This window comes from Oncorhynchus mykiss, chromosome 17 (genome assembly GCF_013265735.2).
Source record: "Oncorhynchus mykiss isolate Arlee chromosome 17, USDA_OmykA_1.1, whole genome shotgun sequence".
In the NCBI taxonomy this organism is placed as follows: Eukaryota; Metazoa; Chordata; class Actinopteri; order Salmoniformes; family Salmonidae; genus Oncorhynchus; species Oncorhynchus mykiss.
Window position 1 is genome coordinate 20,098,735 of NC_048581.1, and position 25,196 is coordinate 20,123,930.

The 25,196-nt window shown below is 43.6% G+C and overlaps 1 pseudogene; it reads right to left on the bottom strand.

Annotated features, from left to right (window-relative positions):
• Nucleotides 1-11,595, bottom strand: part of LOC110487268 — a 30,076-nt pseudogene extending 18,481 nt beyond the window's left edge.
• Between the last annotated feature and the right edge of the window lie 13,601 nt (nt 11,596-25,196).

Sequence of the window (25,196 nt, forward strand, 5' to 3'; positions counted from 1 at the left end):
GTTGGCGGATGCTTTAGTCCAGGTCTGGGAGGAGATCCCTCAGGAGACCATCCGCCACCTCATCAGGAGCATGCCCAGGCATTGTAGGGAGTTCATACAGGCACGTGGAGGCCACACACACTACTGAGCCTCATTTTGACTTGTTTTAAGGACATTACATCAAAGTTGGATCAGCCTGTAGTGTGGTTTTCCACTTTAATTTTGAGTGTCACTCCAAATCCAGACCCCCATGGGTTGATAAATTTGATTTCCATTGATAATTTTTGTGTGATTTTGTTGTCAGCACATTCAACTATGTAAAGAAAAAAGTATTTAATAAGAATATTTCATTCATTCAGATCTAGGATGTGTTATTTTAGTGTTCCCTTTATTTTTTTGAGCAGTGTATGTTAAATAACAGGAATTTCAGTCTGTCACGTGTCGAACACATACATCTTGTTGAAAATAACATCTATTACAATGACTCATACAAGTCCTCGACTCTACAGGACACAAAAATAATCATTTCCATCTTAAATTCAGCCTGACAACCAAACACACGTACACTCACTGAACTTGTACATAATCCATTAAAACGCCAAGTCTAATTCATCAGTCTAAAACAACAGCCATTATGGTGATTCATATCAACACACAGCACTGAGGGGGAGAACCAACCATCCATCCATAATGGAGAGGACCTGTAGCAGGCCCATTATCCCCACATTACAACTTGGAGAAATGCCTTATTTGTCATGGTTACGTTTCCTGTCTGTCAGCGTGTTCTAGAACACGCAGCTCCAAATTACCCATGAGAGGGATACTTGGAGGGGTGTAATCACCCAGGTGCTACGACCTCCATTAGGTTCGCTAGTACACACACACACACACACACACACGCAAGCGCATACGTGCACCTTGCATACAGAACACGTGCGTGAACACACGCAGGCATGTACACATATTTCTCTCTCTATTGTGTACAGTATGTTCCATACTTGAGATATGAGATGACAGTGTGTGTGTGTGTGTGTGTGTGTGTGTAATAGTTGTGTTATGTTCAGCTAAGCCTTCCAGCCATTATGTTCAGTAAAGGGAAGGGTGAGGTACATTATAAGGAGAGGTGACAGATGATTCCGACACCAGCGGCTGATTTGCGCTGGGACTTTGTCAGCCTCTTGGACTTCATCCACCTTTAGCATCCTCCTCCACTAATGCTAGAGAGGGTTGAAAGGTCACTCGTTCACTGTTGTTGGCATTAGATCATCTACTATTACATTTTCACATTGTTTATCAGTTGATGTAAAATGTGTGGACCTGGTTGGTCATTTGATCTCGTGGTGTGGTTATTAAATATGGACCCACCTGGTGGAATTTTATAATCTATAATTTTTTTGTATTGTTTATTAGTTGTTATATGTGTATCTATGGACCCCGATGACCAGCTGCATTTGATACTATAGATTTTAAGGAAACTAATCCTGAAAATCAAATTAGAATCTAATAAGTATCTGGTAAGATGTTGAATGGCTTTCCTGATACAGCGCCTTCAGAAAGTATTCAGACCCCTTGACTTTTTCCACATGTTGTTACGTTACAGCCTTATTCTAAAGTTGATTAAATATTTTTTTTTACCACTCATCAATCAACACACAATACCCCATAATGACAAAGCAAAAACGGTTTATCAAATTTGGGAAATGTATCAAAATAAAGAAAGGAAATGAAACATTAACGTAAGTATTCAGACCCTTAACTCAGTACTTTGTTGAAGCACCTTTGGCAGCAATTACAGCCTTGAGTCTTATTGGGTATGACGCTACAAGCTTGGCACACCTGTATTTACGGAGTTTGTCCCATTCTTCTCTGCAGATCCTCTCAAGCCCGATCAGGTTTAATGGAGAGCGTTGCTGCACAGCTATTTTCAGGTCTCTCCAGAGACATTCGATCTGGTCCAAGACCAGGCTCTGGCTAGGCCACTCAAGGACATTTAGAGACTTGTCCCGAAGCCACTCCTGCGTTGTCTTGGCTGTGTGCTTAGGGTCGTTGTCCTGTTGGAAGGTGAACCTTCAGTCCAGTCTGAGGTCCTGAGAACCCAGGAGCAGGTTTTCATCAAGGATCGCTCTGTACTTTGCTCAGTTCATCTTTGCCTCAATCCTGATAAGTCTCCCAGTCCCTGCCACTGGAAAACATTCCCACAGCATGATGCTGCCAACCATCATGCTTCACCGTAGGGATGGTGCCAGGTTTCCCCAGACGTGTCGTTTGGCATTCAGGCCAAAGAGTTCAATCTTGGTTTCATCAGACCAGAGAATCTTGTTTCTCATTGTCTGAGAGTTTTTAGGTGCCTTTTGGCAAACTCCAAGCAGGCTGTCATGTGCCACTCTACCATAAAAGGTGTGATTGGTGGAGTGCTGCAGAGATGGTTGTCCTTCTGGAAGGTTCTCCCATCTCCACAGAGGAACTCTGGAGCTCTGTCAGAGTAACCGTCGGGTTCTTGGTCACCCCCCTGACCAAGGCCTTACTCCCCCGATTGCTCAGTTTGGCCGGGTGGCCTGCTCTAGGAAGAGTCTTGGTGGTTCCAAACTTCTTCCATTTAAGAATGATGGAGGCGACTGTGTTCTTGGGGACCTTCAATGCTGCAGAAATATTTTGGTACCCTTCCCCAGATCTGTGCCTCGATACAATCCTGTCTCAGAGCTCCAAGGACAATTCATTCGACCTCACGGCTTGGTTTTTGCTCTGACATGCACTGTCAACTGTGGGACATTATATAGACAGGTGTGTGAATTTCCAAATCATGTCCAATCAATTGAATTTACCACAGGTGGACTCCAATCAAGTTGTAGAAACGGCTCAAGGATGATCAATGGAAACAGGATGCACCTGAGCTCAATTTTGAGTCCCATAGCAAATTGTCTGAATACTTAAGTAAATCAGGTATTTCTGGTTTTTGGATTTAATAAATTTGCCAACATTTTTAAAAACCTGTTTTTGCTTTGTCTTTATGGGGTATTGTGTGAGGATTGCTGAGGAAATTGTTTTATTTAATCCATTTAAGAATAAGGCTGTAACGTTTCAAAATGTGGAAAAAGTCAAGGGGTCTGAATACTTTCCGAAGGCACTGCATGTCAGTGGTGTAGTTGATTATGTGTTAACTTATATGCCTTAAATGACGTACACAATTGATTACATGATTGTGGTGAATTTCCTACATGAACATGGTATGACACATTTGAGACAAAATATATTAATTACATGAATATTATAATACAATTGTATGTTCTGACAAGGTCAATTCTACAAAATAAATGTGTTCCTTATAGGTTTAACATTGTTTTTTATAAATTACCATATAAAAAACTATAAGAACATTCCAATATTTGTATATACACTGAGTGTACAAAACATTAGGAACATATTGAGTTTGTCCTCAGAACAGCCTCAGTTCTTCAGGGCATGGACTCTACAAGGTGTCGAAAGCCTTCCTCAGGGATGCTGGCCCCTGTTGACTCCAATGCTTCTCACAGTTGTGTGAAGTTGGCTGGATGTCTTTTGGGAGGTGGACCATCTTGATACACACAGGAAACAATTGAGCGTGAAATACCCAGCAGTATTTCAGTTCTTGATACACTCAAACTGGTGTGCCTGGCTCCTACAACCATACCCTGTTCAAAGGCCCTTAAATCGTTTGTCTTACACCTTCACCCTCTGAATGGCTCACATACACAATTGATGTCTCAATCGTCTCAGGGCTTAAAAATCCTTTAACCTGTCTCATCCCCTTCCTCTATATTGACTGAAGTGGATTTAACAAGTGACATTTATAAGGGATCATAGTTTTCACCTGGATTCACCTGGTCAGTCTATGTCATGGAAAGAGCAGGTGTTCCTAATGTTTTGTACACTCAGTGTACATTTTCAGATATGAGTTTCCATGGTTAAAGCTGGGCAACACCTTCTACGGGACAGTTCATTTATCTACGGTCTCCCTAACCTGGCTGGCAGGTTGCATTTGGACATCGTGTTTTATATTCACATAGTGTATCTTGTCACTATTTCCAAGAACAGTATTTTGTCCTTTCTATTTTTTCTAAGAAATGGATTATGATGCATGCAGCAGAGCTCCGATAGTCATGAAAGATGTTCCAATAGGAAGAAGTGATACCCCAAGACCAGAGCCATATAGTGGGATACACCAACATGCATCATCCAATATTACTATTCTTATGTCCAGAATGTACTTCCCACCACCACCACCAGCACAACCAAGGCACAGTAATGCTAGCTAGGCTGCAAAGGCTGTTAGGTTAGTCACGTGGGAATCCACCAATACCTTATTCCCAGGTGGGAAGAAATATAGGAGGATAGGAGGACGGGCTCATTGGAGTGGAATAAATGGAACGGAGTCAAACATGTGGTTTCAATATGTTTGATACCGTTCCATTGATTCCATTCCAGCCATTTCAATGAGCCCGCCCCTCTATAGCTCCTCCCACCAGCATCCACTGAAATCTACCCACGACCCAAACCACCCCGAGTCCCCAGTAATGTTATGCAGCAAAGGCTCTTGGCCTCATCAATTGGGTTCAATCATCCAGCAATACTGGTCTTATACCCAAACACGGGGACGCAGGCATGCACTCATTCTCTCTCTCTCTCACACACACACACACACACACACACACATACATACATAAGAAACAGGCAAACAGTGAACGTGAATATGTCAATAAGTAGTTCTCATTAACTTAAGTTAATTATGATTACCATACATTTTCATCACATTCGGTAGGTGGACTACTTGACCTCAAATAGGCAAATACTTTTTTGGGGGGGAATAGGTGTATTGTGCCTATTAGAAAATACCACTGGTCACTAGATCACTGTACCAGACAGAACATTTAGAATGTTACATCTCCTCTTCTTTACTCTTCTCCTCCTCCCCTCTCCTCCCTTCATCTCTCCCCTCCTCTCCGTCGCCTGTGCTGTCCTGTCCTCATCTCCCTCGCCTCTCCTAAATTATTGATCTTCCTGGCAGAAATACTGAGAGAGGAGATGTATTGGGTCTATGGGTGAAGGTTAGAATGTGCAAATGAGGTGCGATGCGAGTCGCACTTCGTTAAAGGATGCCAGTCATTAACAGAAGTCTGTGTGTGTGTGTGTGTGTGTGTGTGTGTGTGTGTCAATCCCAATAACAAATGCATTGTCTGGATGGTACATTGGGTTCTTTAGTTTGTTCTCTGGACTGACATGAAAGAGCACAGAATATATTATCATAAATATCCATGTGTCTTTATGCTACTGAAAATGTGATCCAAGTTTTGGCACGCCTGCTTTCTCCGTGAAATGACGAAACAACAGTTGAAGAATGTCTGATCTGTCTGCACAGACAGGTCATACAGCCTATTCTGTCTCTCTGCAAACTCTCTTTCTCCCATAAACTGTTTTCAAAAATGATATCAAAGTGATGGTGCTATTTCCTGGAGTGTGTTTGCGCCGGCTCACGCACAGCAGCGCAAGGAAACCCACAGCGGAATCACAATTCTCCACAACCTCCAATTTCATGTGAACGGTAACCAAGCAACCCACAGAAACACAATTATCATTCATGCGGTGTGAGCATTCAGTTTTTATACCATTTTCCTTTCCTCCCTTCCTCCCCCCACTCAATTTACAGGGTAGTATCCTAAATGGCACCCTATTGCCTATATAGTGCACTACTTTTGACCAGAACCCTGTGGGCCCTAGAACACCATATAGTGAATAGGTGGCCATTTGGGACGAAGTCGAACATAAAAGCGGTATTTGAATAAAGGGAGAGGTATTGTCAATACTCGTGGGGGAATGCCGGTAAATGTAATTTCCTGCAATTTACACCTAGCAGCATCAAACAGACAGATAGTCCTACCTGTCTGTCTTGTCCTGAAAGGGGGGTGGAATCAACAATGTTCTATGGTGAATCAGGCGACAGGAGACACTTGTCCTCAGATTTGAAAGACACATTTCAAAGTCTATATTGGAGAGAAAGACAACGAGAGAATGGGAGAGTAAAATAGAGAGAAATATGGATGGGGAAGGAGGATAAGAGAGAGACTGAGGTAGAGAAAGAAAGAGATGGGTAGAGAGAGAGAGAGAGAGATACGATAGAGAAAATATAGCAAGAGAACAAAAATGGGCGAGAATGTAAGGGGAACCCCCCCTAGCATTGTAAGCGCAGCTCATATAGATTAGCCTGATTCTGCTGGCTCATTTGGCAGCTCTAGTAGGTCTAGTACACATCGTACATTAACACACACATATACACTGCTTCATTTGGCAGCTCTAGAAGGTACTCTGTACTCCTGTTCTTCTGGGTCTGGTTCATTATGCATCAAATGTTTCAACAACAAAAAAACAGACAAATGGGAGGTCTTTACCTGAACTTGTCCAATAAGAAATGCTCGTTTTAATTTCCGGTTGCAAAACATTTTGCTACAGTGTGCCAAATGAATTTGAACCTGTACTCCTGTCCCCATCCCCAGTTCCAATCCGTGGGTGGTCACTTCCTGATTAAACAGATTGGGTAAACACTGGCGAGCTAGGAGGAAGGAGGCGGACTCCCAATTGGCACCCTATTCACTACACAGGCCCATGGGGCTCTGGTCAAAAGAAGTGCACAATATAGGGAATACGGTGTCATTTGGGATGCATCCCCTGCTCCATGATTAGGGTTAGGATGTTCTGTACATAACGTGACACATGGTGAAGAGTTTCGAGAAGAGTAGGGTGTCTAGACAGCTCACTCTCTCTTTCCTTCTCCCTTTCTTTTGCTCACTCACTATCACTTTCTGTTGCTCCACCTCTTGCCTTCTAAAACCAACAACATATTTTGTAAGGGAGGAGACTTGGGCATTAGACCAATTTTAGAATCAGAGGAGGGGTGGTAGGAATATATTTTTGTTTGGGGAGATATCTACAGTATCACAGTGACATGGAAGGAGCAGCTTGTTCTGTCCTTGTGAGTGGAGTTACAGACAGAAAGAGCAAGAGAGAGGGCGATAGAGAAAGAGGTACTGGGACTCACAAACAAAAACAGACCCCACAAAGCCCCAGGACAGCAATACAATTAGACCCAACCAAATCATGAGAAAACAAAAAGATAATTACTTCACCCAAAAACTGAGCAAACTGGAAATCTTTTTGGCACTAAACAGAGAGTAGACAGTAGCAGAACACCTGACAACTGTGAATGACCCAAAATTAAGAAAAGCTTTGACGATGTACAGACTCTGTCACCCCCTGATCTGTTTCACCTGTCTCATGCTTGTCTCCACCCCCCACCAGGTGTCTCCTATTTTCCCCATTATCCCTTGTGTATTTATACCTGTGTTTTCTGTCGGTCTGTTGCCAGTTCGTCTTGTCTCGTCAAGTAGTCCCAGCGTGTTTTTCCTTCTCTTTAGTCTTCCCGGTTCCCTTTCATCCCAGTGGGTCAGAAGTTTACATACACTCAATTAGTATTTGGGAGCATTGCTTTTAAATTGTTTAACTTGGGTCAAACATTTCGGGTAGCCTTCCACAAGCTTCCCACAATAAGCTGGGTGAATTTTGGCCCATTCCTCCTGACAGAGCTGGTGTAACTGAGTCAGGTTTGTAGGCCTCCTTGCTCGCACACGCTTTTTCAGTTCTGCCCACAAATTGTCTATAGGATTGAGGTCAGGGCTTTATGATGGACACTCCAATACCTTGACTTTGTTGTCCTTAAGCCATTTTGCCACAACTTTGGAAGTATGCTTGGGGTCATTGTCCATTTGGAAGACCCATTTGCGACCAAGCTTTAGCTTCCTGACTGATCTGGGATTCATCCTGTGTCGTTGTAGACTCAGTGAGCATAGCCTCTTATCGATAGAGGCCACTGTAGGCAGACCTGGCTCTCAAGAAAAGACAGACTATGTGCACAAATTAGATGGAATCTGAGCTGCACTCCCTGACCTCCTGCCAAATGTATGACCATGTTAGAGACAGATATTTCCCTCAGATTACACAGACCCAGAAAGAATTTGAAAACAAATCAAATTTTGATAAACTCCCATATCTATTAGGTGTGCAAGCACAGCAGCAAGATTTGTGACCTGTTGCCACAAGTAAAGGGCAACCAGTGGAGCACAAACACCACTGTAAATCCAACCTATTTATATCGGTTTATTGATTTTCCCTTTCGTGCTTCAACTATTTGCACATTGTTACAACACCGCACATAGCCAATAATGTAATTTGAAATGTCTACATTATTTAAACTTTTGTGAGGGTAATGTTTCACTGTTAATTTCTGATGGTTTATTTTCCTTTTGTTCATTATCCATTTCACTTGCTATGGTAATGTAAACATATGTTTCCTATGCCTGTAAAGCCCTTTGAATCAAATTGAATTAAAGGACAGTGTGTGTAAGAGAGATAAAGACTGTGAGAGAGAAAGAGAAGCAGAGAGAGAGAGAGAGAGAGAGAGATAGATAGATAGATAGATAGATAGAAATACGACATTATAAAATTCATGTACACAAACAAGTGTGTGGTTAAAATTGGAAAAAAAAACAAATTTCTTCCCACATGGCCGTGGGGTGACACAGGGATGCAGCTTAAGCCCCACCCTCTTCAACATATATATCAACGAATTGGAGAGGGCACTAGAACAGTCTGCAGCACCCGGCCTCACCCTACTAGAATCTGAAGTCAAAGGGTCTACTGTTTGCTGATGATCTGGGGCTTCTGTCACCAACCAATGAGTGTCTACAGCAGCACCTAGATCTTCTGCACAGATTCTGCCAGACCTGGGCCCTGACAGTAAATCTCAGTAAGACTAAAATAATGGTGTTCCAAAAAAGGTCCAGTCACCAGGACCACAAATACAAATTCCATCTAGACACCATTGCCCTAGAGCACACATAAAACGATACATACCTTGACCTAAACATCATCGCCACAGGTAACTTCCACAAAGCTGTGAACGACCTGAGAGACAAGGCAAGAAGGGACTTCTATGTCATGAAAAGGAACATAAAATGTGACATACCAATTAGGATCTGGCTAAAAATACTTGAATCAGTTATAGAACCCATTGCCCTTTATGGTTGTGAGGTCTGGGGTCTGCTCACCAACCAAGAATTCACAAAATGGGACAAATACCAAATTGAGACTCTGCATGCAGAATTCTGCAAAAATATCCCCAGTGTATAACGTAAAACACCAAATAATGCCTGCAGAGCAGAATTAGGCCGATACCCGCTAATTATCAAAATATAGAAAAAAACGTTAAATTCTACAACCACCTAAAAGGAATCGATTCCCAAATCTTCCATAACAATGCTATCACCTACAGAGAGATGAACCTGGAGAAGAGTCCCCTAAGCAAGTTGGTCCTGGGGCTCTGTTCAAACACAAACACAGTGTTAAACTACCATATCTATTGGGTGAAATACCAGTGTGCCAAAACAGCAGCAAGATTTGTGACCTGTTGCCACAAGAAAATGGCAGCCAGTGAAGAACAAACACCATTGTAAATACAACCCATGTTTATTTTTATTTATTTTCCCTTTTGTACCTTAACCACTTGCACATCGTTACAACACTGTATATTCAGTATACACATAATATTACATTTGTAATGTCTTTATTCTTTTGGAACTTCTGTATGTGTAATGTTTACTGTTCATTTGATGTTTTATTTCACTTTTGTATATTATCTACTTCACTTGCGTTGGCAATGTTAACATATGTTTCCCATGCCAATAAAGCAGAGATAGTTAGTGTGAGAGAGAGGGAGAGAGAGAGAGAGTCAGCCCAAATGACCACTTCTACTGTAGCCTTCCCAGGGGTTTCCAGGCTTACCAAGAGAGTAAGGATTTTGTGGTTTCCCTTTGTCATCAAGGGTTCACGATCTGCCAACTGCTCACATGGACACTAGAATGCTATCCACTAGAAGGCTGTCCCATGATCTACAGTCCCAACAATGTTGTGAATCTCTAGTTTACACTGAGTGTCTGTGAATCCCATCAGCACAATCTTCTTCTCCTCATTTCTCTCTTTCACCTTCATCCCCAGAAGGGAGGAGCAGCGTATTGATCTCTGCAGGTCAGACCCTGCCAGACACACCTTCTGTACAGGATCATTGGGAGGCTGTTCTTTGTCCAGAAGAAGCGATAACCTCCTGGGGCCTCAGCCAGAGGCCCTTTTCAACCTCAGTGAGGGGCCAACCAAGCCGCTTAGCATTGCTGACAGCCTGGCTAGACTGCAGAGTTAAACCGAGGATGTCATTGCCTAGGCGATATCCTTCCACTCCATAATTGTAGATCAGTTCAGCCATGAAGTCATCATCCTCTGGCCCAATGCCGACCATTGTCTTGGTCCATTTTCCATCACAAGGGCCCTTACAAGATGCCTTCTTTAAACTCTTTGTAACGCAAATATTGTGACGCAAAATCTTCATGCTGAGCACATCTGGGTAAAAATGTGGCCGTTTTGCTTCTGTCACCCACTTTGAAAACGAAATGCAAGGCTCGCCTCAAAGCCAATGTAATCCAAGTGAGTTTGCTGTGTACTGTACAATTATATATCACGCTCAGTTTGTCTACGTTGATTGAGGGTCCTTGCAATTGATTGCCGTATAGAGAAGTGAAAGGGAAAAAACAGAAGAAACCACAGAGAAATGAGAGAAAAACACCCTATGAGGCATGATCATCATCATTGTTTTAATTTTCTCTGATCCTGACTACGTTTCCCATTACCCTTTGCTGCCGTGACAGCAGTAACACATTTCCTCAAATGGAAACGCTTCTTCACACTCAGCTGGTCTAACCCCACCGTCACCTGGAACACAACAGCTGACCTCAAGAACTTATCAACATCAAAGGAATCTGCCAATTTGACAGATTTCCCAAAAGTCTGATCCAGGAACCCATTTACATCCTCTAAATTGTAAATTGAGTCGTCACCAGCTGCTATCATATCAACAGAGATGTCCATATCCTTCTCCTGATCCTCCTCAACTGAGGCCACAGACCACTGACTCCCCTCAGCCACATCCCTCTGAACACTCCCCACTTGCACCCCATCACTCGTACCGGGCATCTCCTCCACTACCTGGGAGACTGGCCCCACCTGAACCCCATTACCCATAGTGGGCATCTCCTCCACTACCTGGGAGACTAGCCCCACCTGAACCCCATTACCCGTACCGGGCATCTCCTCCACTACCTGGGAGACTAGCCCCACCTGAACCCCATTACCCGTACCGGGCATCTCCTCCACTACCTGGGAGACTGGCCCCACCTGAACCCCATTACTCATAGTGGGCATCTCCTCCACTACCTGGGAGACTAGCCCCACCTGAACCCCATTACTCGTAGTGGACATCTCCTCCACTACCTGGGAGACTGGCCCCACCTGAACCCCATTACTCGTAGTGGGCATCTCCTCCACTACCTGGGAGACTGGCCCCACCTGAACCCCATTACTCGTAGTGGGCATCTCCTCCACTACCTGGGAGACTAGCCCCACCTGAACCCCATTACACGTATCGGGCATCTCCTCCACTACCTGGGAGACTAGCCCCACCTGAACCCCATTACCCGTACCGGGCATCTCCTCCACTACCTGAGAGACTAGCCCCACCTGAACCCCATTACCCATAGTGGTCATCTCCTCCACTACCTGGGAGACTAGCCCCACCTGAACCCCATTACTCGTAGTGGACATCTCCTCCACTACCTGGGAGACTGGCCCCACCTGAACCCCATTACTCGTAGTGGGCATCTCCTCCACTACCTGGGAGACTGGCCCCACCTGAACCCCATTACCCGTACCGGGCATCTCCTCCACTACCTGGGAGACTGGCCCCACCTGAACCCCATTACTCGTAGTGGACATCTCCTCCACTACCTGGGAGACTGGCCCCACCTGAACCCCATTACTCGTAGTGGACATCTCCTCCACTACCTGGGAGACTAGCCCCACCTGAACCCCATTACCCGTAGTGGACCTCTCCTCCACTACCTGGGAGACTAGCCCCACCTGAACCCCATTACTCGTAGTGGACATCTCCTCCACTACCTGGGAGACTAGCCCCATCTGAACCCCATTACTCGTAGTGGACATCTCCTCCACTACCTGGGACACTAGCCCCACCTGAACCCCATTACTCGTAGTGGACATCTCCTCTACTACCTGGGAGACTAGCCCCACCTGAACCCCATTACTCGTAGTGGACATCTCCTCCACTATCTGGGACACTAGCTCCACCTGAACCCCATTACTCGTATCTCCTCCACTACCTGGGAGACTGGCCCCACCTGAACCCCATTACTCGTACTGGGCATCTCCTCACCAGTCTGGGGAATTGCCTCCCCAAATCCATTACCTCCTACAACAATACTTTTCTGCTGCATAACAGACTACGTTCTCCTCTGGTACAAGCTGCAAGTCCGTACCCTCAACACGAACAGCTTGTTCCTCAGCAACAGGTGCTTGTGATTGCTCAATCACTGTCGGACCACCTGTCCCTACATCAGTGGACCCAGGCGTTACGAGGACCACCTGTCCCTACATCAGTGGACCCAGGCGTTACGAGGACCACCTGTCCCTACATCAGTGGACCCAGGCGTTACGAGGACCACCTGTCCCTACATCAGTGGACCCAGGCGTTACGAGGACCACCTGTCCCTACATCAGTGGACCCAGGCGTTACGAGGACCACCTGTCCCTACATCAGTGGACCCAGGCGTTACGAGGACCACCTGTCCCTACATCAGTGGACCCAGGCGTTACGAGGACCACCTGTCCCTACATCAGTGGACCCAGGCGTTACGAGGACCACCTGTCCCTACATCAGTGGACCCAGGCGTTACGAGGACCACCTGTCCCTACATCAGTGGACCCAGGCGTTACGAGGACCACCTGTCCCTACATCAGTGGACCCAGGCGTTACGAGGACCACCTGTCCCTACATCAGTGGACCCAGGCGTTACGAGGACCACCTGCACCCCTCCCTCCGCCTTCTCCCTTTTCGGGCAAGCATGTCGCTTATGGCCAACATCCCCAAACTCAAAACACCGTTGACTACCCGTACTAGCATAAGCCATACACAGTCTGCTGTCATACTTTAAAACAATAACTCCAAAGTCTGCTCCGGTGAGTCCAAAAACAAACACCTGTTGCCGTAACGACATAACCTGTTTCAAAGCCGGGTGTGAAAGACATAACCTGTTTCAGAGCCGGGTGTGAAAGACATAACCTGTTTCAAAGCCGGGTGTAAAAGACATAACCTGTTTCAGAGCCGGGTGTGAAACGACATAACCTGTTTCAAAGCCGGGTGTGAAACGACATAACCTGTTTCAAAGCCGGGTGTGAAAGACATAACCTGTTTCAAAGCCGGGTGTGAAACGACATAACCTGTTTCAAAGCCGGGTGTGAAACGACATAACCTGTTTCAAAGCCGGGTGTGAAAGACATAACCTGTTTCAAAGCCGGGTGTGAAAGACATAACCTGTTTCAAAGCCGGGTGTAAAAGACATAACCTGTTTCAAAGCTGGGTGTAAAAGACATAACCTGTTTCAAAGCCGGGTGTGAAAGACATAACCCGTTTCAAAGCTGGGTGTAAAAGACATAACCCGTTTCAGAGCCGGGTGTGAAAGACATAACCCGTTTCAGAGCCGGGTGTAAAAGACATAACCCGTTTCAGAGCCGGGTGTAAAAGACATAACCCGTTTCAGAGCCGGGTGTGAAAGACATAACCCGTTTCAGAGCCGGGTGTAAAAGACATAACCCGTTTCAGAGCCGGGTGTAAAAGACATAACCCGTTTCAGAGCCGGGTGTGAAAGACATAACCCGTTTCAGAGCCGGGTGTGAAAGACATAACCCGTTTCAGAGCCGGGTGTGAAAGACATAACCCGTTTGAGCCGGGTGTTTGCAACCCAAAGGGACCATTTTAATTCAACTTGCAAACTTCCCAAAATGCAATAACTTTTTAAAGTAATGATAACCTTAATCATGCCTAGAAAAAGGAAAACCGGGTGATGTAATTTTTGTATTGTTTATCCATTTCACTTGCTTTGGAAATGTAAACATATGCTTCCAATGCCAATAAAGCCCTGAAATTGAATTGAGAGGGAGACAGAGAGAGAGAGAGAGAGAGATAGAGATAGTTAGAGAGAGAAAGAGACAGAGATAGTTAGAGAGAGAAAGAGACAGAGAGAGAAAGAGAAAGAGAGTGAGCGAGAGAGAGTGAGCGAGTGAGAGAGAATGAGAGACAGAGCCTGAGAGACAGACCCTGAGAGACAGACCCTGAGAGACAGAGCCTGAGAGACAGAGCCTGAGAGTGAGAGAAAGAATAGAGAAAGAAAAGAGAGAAAGAGACAGAGATAGTTAGAGAAAGAGGGAGACAGAGAGAGAGAGACAGATACTTAGAGAAAGATGAGGTGGAAACTGAGCTGCACTTCCTAACCTCCTGCCAAATGTACGACCATATTTCCCTCAGATTACACAGAATCCACAAAGAATTTGAAAACAAATCCAATTTTGATAAACTCCCATATCTATTGGGTGAAATTCCACAGTGTGCAGTCACAGCAGCAATATTTGTGACCTGTAGCCACAAGAAAAGGGCAACCATTGTAAATACAACCCATATTTATGTTTATTTCTTTTCCCTTTTCTACTTTAACTATTTGAACTTTGTTACAACACTGCATAGGCATAATACGACATTTGCAACATCTCTATTATTTTGTGAGTGTCATATTTACTGTTGAAATGAATTGAAAGAGAGAGATAGTTAGAGAAAGACAGAGACAAAGAGAAAAATAAAGAGAAGCAGAGAGAGAGTCAGACAAAAAGAGAGAGATGGGTAGGTAGAGAGAGAGAGAGGTAGAGAGAGAGAGAGGTAGAGCGAGAGAGTCAGACAAAGAGAGAGACGGGTAGGTAGAGCGAGAGAGAGGTAGAGAGAGAGGTAGAGAGAGACGGGTAGGTAGAGAGAGAGAGAGGTAGAGAGAGTCAGACAAAGAGAGAGACGGGTAGGTAGAGCGAGAGAGAGGTAGAGAGAGAGAGAGGTAGAGAGAGAGAGGTAGAGAGAGAGAGAGAGGTAGAGAGAGAGAGAGGTAGAGAGAGAGAGAGGTAGAGAGAGAGAGAGGTAGAGAGAGAGGTAGAGAGAGAGAGTCAGACAAAGAGAGAGACGGGTAGGTAGAGCGAGAGAGAGGTAGAGAGAGAGAGGTAGAGAGAGAGAGGTAGAGAGAGAGAGAGAGGTAGAGAGAGAGAGAGGTAGAGAGAGAGAGAGGTAGAGAGAGAGAGAGGTAGAGAGAGAGGGGTAGAGAGAGAGAGAGGTAGAGAGAGAGAGAGAGGTAGAGAGAGAGAGATAGAGAGGTAGAGAGAGAGGTAGAGAGAGAGGTAGAGAGAGAGAGTCAGACAAAGAGAGAGACGGGTAGGTAGAGAGAGAGAGAGGTAGAGAGAGAGTCAGACAAAGAGAGAGATGGGTAGGTAGAGAGAGAGAGAGGTAGAGAGAGAGAGAGAGGTAGAGAGAGAGGTAGAGAGAGAGAGTCAGACAAAGAGAGAGACGGGTAGGTAGAGCGAGAGAGAGGTAGAGAGAGAGGTAGAGAGGTAGAGAGGTAGAGAGAGAGAGTCAGACAAAGAGAGAGACGGGTAGGTAGAGAGAGAGAGGTAGAGAGAGAGAGTCAGACAAAGAGAGAGACGGGTAGGTAGAGCGAGAGAGAGGTAGAGAGAGAGGTAGAGAGAGAGGTAGAGAGAGAGAGAGGTAGAGAGAGAGTGACAGAGAATGTGGGGGATTCTTGAGTAAAACACTTTCCATCCATCCAGGAACAGTCGTGCCAAGCTTGTAAATAATGAGCTAAAGCAATGAGGTAAAGGCCCGAGCACTAACGTCTTAAATTCGTTATTGATTTGGACGGATCGGCCAGAGCTGCCTCCCGACTCTCAAAACCAGAGAGTTGTTTTTTTTAATATATATATGTATTGACATATTTTCAATTTCGAGAAGAACACATTTTATTACACTTCAACAGAGTGAGAGAACAAACATAATAATAAAATGTAGGCATATAGGTGTAATATAGTGTATTTATGTGTCAGAAAATGTAATCAACTCTGGGGGTTGGCGTTTGTGTACTATATCATGGTGGCTGGACTTGTGACAGTCATTATTGTTTATTTAGTAAAAGAAATGTGTCACATCCCACACACTTGCATGCTTATGGGCAGGCACAATAGGCACACTCTCACACACACACCCCTCACTGTCCCATCCCGTCCCCCCATCACACACTCCACTATACGACATCACACACTGCAACAAGAGCAACTGGAAAAATGATGCCATTATCCCTGCAACACAAACATTAATAACGTTTCCATTGACACCGTCGCCAGCCATGACCGCCCGCCAGGCCAGATAACACACACACACACACACCCACTCACCCCCCCCCCCCACACACACACACACATCTAACACGGATGGTGTAGTGAGCCATTTTGCACCATTTATCTTGGTGCCTGTTTATTTTGGGTATATCACTCACACAGTGCAGCTGTTGGGAGGGTTAATGACATCTCACAACCTCCCCGCCTGGCCACACCACACGTCCGTCCGTCCGTCCGTCTGTCTGTGTGTGTGTGGCTGACCCGTATTGTGTGGCTAATGTGGTTGTGGTGGCCATTAGCCCAGGGCATGACCTCTCACTCTTTTTTTCTCACCTTCGTTTTTTACTCTCTTTTTCTCTCTCTCTCTCCCTTTTTCTCTCTCCTTGCTCTCTCACTCGTTTGCTCTCTCGCGCTCTCTCCCTCTAGCTTTGTCAGGATTTCTATCACTCTTCGGTCTTTCTCTTGATCCATCTGTCTCCTTCTCTTCTTCCCTCTCACTCATTTTCTTTTTCTCATAGACACTTTCTCTATTTTCCTCTTTCATATTCCCTTTCACCCCTCCTCTCATCAGAACCCTTTTACAGAGCTCACCAACAACATCTCACGGTTTGACTTCAGTATTCAACGTTTGTCAAGGGGGGAGGGGATAACCGCCCCTTTTTGACAGTTAAATATAGGCATTCATTCTGAATGGTTGAGTTAAGGGTTAAGGTTTGGGATAGGGTTCAAGACCTGCCTAGCACTGGCATTGAACACATGACCCTCGGAGCCCCGAGCTCGCAGCTTATCCGCCATCCACATCGCCCTTGCCGCAAGCCTACTTGATGGTAATGGAGCTCACCGTTGCCTCTAATGGCCGGTTTTGAAGGCATCTCCCGACATCCTGGGGACATGGATGAACGTCGAATATCGCCTTGGATCTCGAGTGACCTGACTGCCCTCACACTCCGTCTCTCCTCAGAACCCTTTTTTTCCCAGATCACAGGGCTTTAGATGGATTTTGTTGTCCTTTCATCTCTCTCTCTCCCTCTCTTTCTTCCTTTAACTCTCCCCCTCTCTTTCCCTCTATTTCTTCCTTTAACTCTCCCCCTCTCTCTCCCTCTCTTTCTTCCTTTAACTCTCCCCCTCTCTCTCCCTCTCTTTCTTCCTTTAACTCTCCCCCTCTCTCCCCCTCTCTTTCTTCCTTTAACTCTCCCCCTCTCTCCCCCTCTCTTTCTTCCTTTAACTCTCCCCCTCTCTCCCCCTCTCTTTCTTCCTTTAACTCTACCCCTCTCTTTCCCTTTCTTTCTCTATAGACGTGCGTACACCCGCGGTGTGGAAGGCTTTGCGGAAAATAAACCTATTTTCACTCCATATTGTTTTTCTCAATACCCAGACTTACTCAGCCCTAAAGGTCCACATATCTATTACCGAGAAGGGAGAGAAGGCTAGTGCTCAAAGTGGGATTACAACCCTGAGTCAGAACATTAATAAAGTCTCCAAGTTTGAGAAATAAAAGTCAACTTTGGTTGAAGAGCACAGATGCATGTTTTAGCATAGCTGCTCAATCAAGTAGAAATCTTAATGTCTTAAAAATACCATTATACTCTCTTCTCTCTACGGACGTGTTTTTCTATTTCACCCTCTGTTGCTACCTACCAGAGCGATTGAGTGGAATTCATTCATAATGGGTAGGCTTGCAAAGCTACTGGCTATTTAGCAAAGTTACCGCAATCTTCAGTAATTTTGGTAATGAACAGAAAATCTATGGCAATCTATCAGAACTTGGGTCATTTATAATTGAATAACAAAAACATATATATTCATATATAGTAGTAATTTATTATATCTGTGTCCATATTATCCATGACTTTCTAGTACATAGATCACACTATTCAAGAGAAAATAGATTATTCTTTTCGTTAATGATGCTAATCAACAATGACATGATTGTCAATTAACTCTGCAACTCTGCAACTAATGACTTTTTTCACAACTGACACCAGTTTGACACCAAAACATTTACAACAAATACATATTGATATAGTAAAAAAGTTTGTGTAAAAACATGTAGGGATATTTCATACTGAAACCCTCAAATTAAACACCAATCACTAAGTTGATGGTTTATATTTCAGATAACGTTTTACAGCTTTGTCAGCTTTACAACTTTTTTTTATCTTATTCAATTATTTTATATATTTTACATGTGATAAGGCCACACATATTTACATACCTGTGACACTGTGAAGTACCCTAAAGAGCCACTAGATGTGATGTGATAGATTAGATCAAATCCTTATAGTTTAGTGCTAAACTTTGAAGGTCTCCAGTAATATACCCTCCTTTTGAAATCCTAGTTATGGGTCTCTGGGATATTGCGGCTGAAATATTGTCACATTAAGCCTCTTCTTCCTCGTCGCATTTATCCCATCACCATGGAAACCATCTCCCAGAAGTCCTCTCTCTGTACAGAGAGAAGAATGATAATTGTGAGCTAGACTCGGCTGGAAGTAAAGAACACCCCTCTCCACGTTTCCCAGACTCATAAAACTAACTTCAGGGTTTCATTTGATTAGGTGAGTAGTGTTGTCTTTTGTCAACATTCTTCCCCAGCGTGATGATCCATAGGCTACAATGACTGTGGGGACTTTATGCTGTTTCGCTTCCTCTATCTACACTACCGTTCAAAAGTTTGAGGTCACTTAGAAATGTTCTTGTTTTTGAAAGAAAAGCACTTTTTTGTCCATTAAAATAACATCAAATGGACCACAAATACAGTGTAGACATTGTTAATGTTGTAAATGACTATTGTAGCTGGAAACGGCTGATTTTTTTATGGAATATAAGGCGTACAGAGGCCCATTATCAGAAACCATCAATCTTGTGTTCCAATGGCACGTTGTGTTAGCTAATACAAGTTTATCATTTTAAAAATGCTAATTGATCATTAGAAAACCCTTTTGTAATTATGTTAGTTAGCACAGCTGAAAACTGTTGAAAACTGAAACTGGCCTGAAAAAGCTGAAAACTGGCCTTCTTTAGACTAGTTGAGTATCTGGAGCATCAGCATTTGTGGGTTCGATTACAGGTTTAAAATGGTCAGAAACAAAGAACTTTCTTCTGAAACTTTCTTCTGAAACTTCTAGTTCTGAGAAATGAAGGCTATTCCATGCGAGAAATTGCTCCCTTCACAGAACAGTGCAAACTGGCTCTGACCAGAATATAAAGAGGAGTGGGAGGCCTCGATGCACAGCTGAGCAAGAGGACAGGTACATTAGACTGTCTAGTTTGAGAAACTGTCCTCAACTGGTAGCTTCATTAAATAGTACCCGCAAAACACCAGTCTCAACGTCAAGAGTGAAGAGGCGACTCCGGCATGCTGGCCTTCTAGGAAAAGTTGCAAAGAAAAAGTCATATCTCAGACTGTCCAATAAAAATAAAAGATTAAGATGGGCAAAAGAACATAGACACTGGACAGAGGAAGATTGGAATAAAGTGTTATGGACAGACTAATCTAAGTTTGAGGTACTCAGATCACAAAGATGAACATTCGTGAGACGCAGATAAAATGAAAATATGCTGGAGGAGTGCTTGACGCCATCTGTCAAGCATGGTGGAGGCAATGGGATGGTCTGGGGGTGTTTTGGTGGTGGTAAAGTGGGAGATTTGTACAGGGTAAAAGGGATCTTGAAGAAGGAAGGCTATCACTCCATTTTGCACCGCCCTGTGGGCGGTGCTTAATTGGAGACTATTTCCTCCTACAACAGGACAATGACCCAAAGCACAGCACCAAACTATGCAATAACTATTTAGGGAAGAAGCAGTCAGCTGGTATTCTGTCTATAATGGAGTGGCCAGCACAGTCACCGGATCTCAACCCTATTGAGCTGTTGTGGGCGCAGCTTGACCATATGGTACATAAGAAGTGCCCATCAAGACAATCCAATTTGTGGGAGGTGCTTCAGGAAGCATCAGGTGAAATCTCTTCAGATTATCTCAACAACTTGACAACTAGAATGCCAAAAGTCTGCAAGGCTGTAATTGCTGCAAATGGAGGATTCTTTGACAAAAGCAAAGTTTGAAGGACACAATTACAATTAAAAATCATTATTTATAACCGTGTCAACGTCTTGACTATATTTCCTATTCATTTTGCAACTAATTTCATGTACGTTTTCATGGAAAACAAGGACAATTCTAAGTGACCCCAAAATCTATCTATCTATCTATCTATCTATCTATCTATCTATCTATCTATCTATCTATAGCATGACAGCAAATAATGACAAGGAAATGGCATAAAAACAGCCAGCTGGCTGTTTAGATAGCAACCCCACAGATAGTAACTTATGTTATGTTCATAGGTCCTTTGAGGTGAATGCTGTCTGTCGTGGTCCTTTATGATGCTAGTTGAGAAACATATGGCATTCATAAAGATATTCCTGCTACCAAAATGCACTCACTTCTGGGTTAAAAGCATCTGCTTAAATGGCATATATTATCTTCCCTTCCCTGAAGTAGCTATGTTGAAGTAGGAAGCACGCAGAGTTAAAAGCATAACTGACTGGTATATCTTCACTTAAATGTTGACGGATGCCTTTTGCACATACTGTCCCTACCCGAGAGATCATGAAATATAACTCATATTCATCACTACTATTAACCTTTCACCTTTCCGTCTGGTGTTGGATCTTAATGTGATCACCCTGTTGCAGGAGAACGTTCCTGCAGTGCAGGACATTTAAAACTCGTAGTGTATTTGAGGTTTAAGAAGGCTTCTGAAGTTTGTAATTTCCACTTTGACATTTCAGACTTTATTTTCCGTTAAGAAAAATATATCAACCCCTACAGAAATGTCCCTGAATTATAATCCACATAATAATTCACATTTCCTGTTGCTGTGGAAATATTTTCCTGTTGTAGCAAACTGGAAGGAATATTACGAAGGAATATTATCAATACATGTGAACTTGGGCTTTCCTGCACATGGCCCTCTGGAGAACAAATGAACACTGTGTGTGTGTGTGTGTGTGTGTGTGTGTGTGTGTGTGTGTGTGTGTGTGTGTGTGCGTGTGTGGGTGTCACACAGCTATCAGTCAATATCTTAGATTATTATCACTAATGACCTTAATGATAAAAGAGAAACGGAATCATAGAATCATAGAACATGCAAATGACTCACAGTGGAGAGAATGGCAATGAAGAGGTCAACTCTCCCCCTCTCTCTCTCCCTCCCCCATCTCTCTCTCTCCCCCATCTCTCTCCCTCTCTCAGTAATGACGGTGGAAAACAGGCCTTAGAAAAACAGTCAAATGTTTGAGAACATTTTTCACTTAGTTTAGTTACAATCACATTTCGTAAGATCGCACCAGTGACCACGTGTCGCTAATGGCAACCAACTGGTACCCAAGGGAGTTGGGAATAGCAAAAACCTTATTCGAATGATGTAGAGTCATATTTATAAGCCATTAGCACTCCCTACTAGGGAGAACATTTGAGAAAATAAACACCAAATACAAGGCAACAGATTTCAGTACCTGTGGAGCCTTTCAGGAGTTTTAATCAGCATTTCATTTATTGTTGATTCGCCCAAATCATTCAGGCTCGGCCTTCAGATAAACATACTGTACTGGTATGGTACTGTAGGCAAGTCATTTTTAATATACTCTACCGTTCAAAAGTTTGGAGTCACTTAGAAATGTTCTTGTTGTTGAAAGAAAAGCACATTTTTTTGTCCATTAAAATGACATCAAATTGATCAGATCTACAGTGTAGACATTGTTAATGTGTAAATGACTATTGTAGCTGGAAACGGCTGATTGTACATCTATCTAGATATTCCATAAACAGAGGCCCATTATCAGCAACCATCATTCCTGTGTTCCAATGGCACGTTGTGTTAGCTAATTCAAGTTTATCATTTTAAAAGGCTAATTGATCATTAGAAAACCCTTTTGCAATTATGTTAGCACAGCTGAAAACTGTTGTTCTGATTAAAGAAGCAATAAAACTGGCCTTCTTTAGACTAGTTGAGTATCTGGCGCATCAGCATTTGTGGGTTTGATTAAAGGCTCAAAATGGCCCAAAACAAAGATACTTTCTTCTGAATCTCATCAGTCTATTCTTGTTCTGAGAAATGAAGGCTATTCCATGTGAGAAATTGCCAAGAAACTGAAGGTCTTATACAACGCTTTGTACTACTGCCTGCATAGAACAGCGCAAACTGACTCTAACCAGAATAGAAAGGAGTGGGAGGCCCCGGTGCACAACTGAGCAAATGGACAAGTACATTAGTGTCTAGTATGAGAAACTAATGCCTCACAAGTCCTCAACTGGCAGCTTCATTAAATAGTACCCGCAAAACACCAGTCCCAACGTCAAGAGTGAAGAGGCGACTCCGGGATGCTGGCCTTCTAGGCAGAGTTCCTCTGGCCAGTGTCTGTTCTTTCGCCCATCTTAATCTTTTCTTTTTATTGTCCAGTCTGAGATATGGCTTTCAGACCCCTTGACTTTTACATTACAGCCTTATTCTGAAATTGATTACATTGTATTTTTTCCTTATCAATCGACATACAATACCCTATAATGACAAAGGAAAAATGAGGTTGACAAAAAAAACTGAAATATCACATTTACATACGTTTTCAGACCCTTTACATAGTACTTTGTTGAAGCACCTTTGGCAGCAAGTACAGCCTCGAGTCTTCTTGGGTATGGCGCTACAAGCTTGTATTTGGGGAGTTTCTCCCATTCTTCTCTGCAGATCCTCTCAAGCTCTGTCTGGTTGGATGGGGAGCGTCACTGCTCTGGGTGGGCCAGTCTGAGGTCCTGAGCGCTCTGGAGCAGGTTTTCATCAAGGATCTCTCTGTACTTTGCTCCGTTCTTCTTTCCCTCAATCCTGACTAGTCTCCCAGTCCCTGCCCCTGAAAAACACCCCCACCTCATGATTCTGCCACAACCATGCTTCACTGTAGGATGGTCCCAGGTTTCCTCCAGGCGTGACACTTGGCATTTAGGCCAAAGAGTTCAATCTTGGTTTAATTAGACCAGAGAATCTTGTTTCTCATGGTCATAGAGAGTCTTTAGGTAACTTTTGGAAAACTCCAAGTGGGCTGTCATGTGCCTTTTACTGAGGAGTGGCTTCCATCTTGCCACTCTACCATAAAGGCCTGATTGGTGAGAGATGGTTGGACAGAGATGGTTGGACGGACAATTACTTCGACCTCATGGCTTGGTTTTTGCTCTGACAGGCACTGTCAACTGTGGGACTTTATATAGACAGGAGTGCCTTTCCAAATCATGTCCAATCAATTGAATTTACCACAGGTGGACTCCAATCAAGTTGTAGAAACATCTCAAGGATGATCATTGGAAACAGGACGCACCTGAGCTCAATTTTGGGTCTCATAGCAAAGTATCTGAATATTTATGTAAATAAGGTATTTCTGTTTTATACATTTGCAAACACTTCTGAAAACCTGTTTTCACTTCATCATTATGGGGTATTGTGTGTAGATTGCTGAGGATTTTTATTAATCCATTTTTAGAATAAGGCTGTAATGTAACAGCACGGGGGGGAAAATCAAGGGGTCTGAATACTTTCCGAAGGCACTGTATATATATATATATTATTGGCCTTCAGTTAATAAAAAGTAAGTAGGTCAAATCAAATATTCACAGTGGAATATGTAGCAGTTTATTCAAGGGCACTCATCCAAATGTATAAAAGATATCTAGACATTATGGTTAAATGATTTAAGTTGCCTTGTACCACCTGAATTCAAATCGCTATCAAGCTCTGTAACTGAAGTTGGAATGTAGATTATCGAAGTTATAAAGTTATAAAGTTATATATTAATCCTTTATGGTGGAACACACACACACACACACACACACACACACACACAGAGAGAGAGAGAGAGACACTTTGATACTGGTAGTGACAGCTCAGGGATTCTTATATCTCTCTTTTCGGTTTCCAGGTTGAGGTTTGGGGTTGGGTGGGAGACTAGGGTGGAGGGACATTGTAGCTCACCTTTTATTGTTGTTCTCAACTTGACTTTTATTAAAACAAACTTTATTGGGTTTAAAAGGTGTAAAGAATAATGAAGATATTGACATAAAAGTGAGGGTAAGGTTGTGTTGGATATAGGATACAAACCCGGTTTAGGGTTTAGGTTTGGGGGTAGGATTGGGTACATGATATGAACCCAGTTTAGAGTAAGGGTAAAGGTTTAGGGGTAGGTTATAGCATACTAACCCAGTTTAGGGAAAGGGTAAAGGTTTTGTGTAAGGTTGGGTGCAGGATACGAACCATGTTTAGGGTAAAGGTTTAGAGGGTAGGGTTGGGTACAGGATACAAACCCGGTTTAGGGTAAGGATAAAGGTTTGGGGGTAGGGTTGGGTACAGCATATTAACCAGGTTTAGGCGAAGGGTATAGTTTGGGGGTAGGGTTGGGTACAGGATACGAACCCGGTTTAGAGTAAGGGTAACGGTTTTGGAGGGTAGGGTTGAGTACAAGATACAAACCCAGTTTAGGGGAAGGGTAAAGGTTTGTGGGTAGGGTTGGGTACAGGATATGAACCCGGTTTAGAGTAAGGGTAAAGGTAAACAATATCAGAAACTTTGAACATCCCACGGAGCACCATTAAATCCATTATTAAACAATTTAAAGAATATGGCACCACAACAAACTTGCCAAGAGAGGGCCGCCCACCAAAACTCACAGACCAGGCAAGGAGGGCATCAATCAGAGAAGCAACAATGAGACCAAAGATAACCTTGGAACTGCAAAGCTCCACAGCGGAGATTGGAGTATCTGTCTATAGGACCA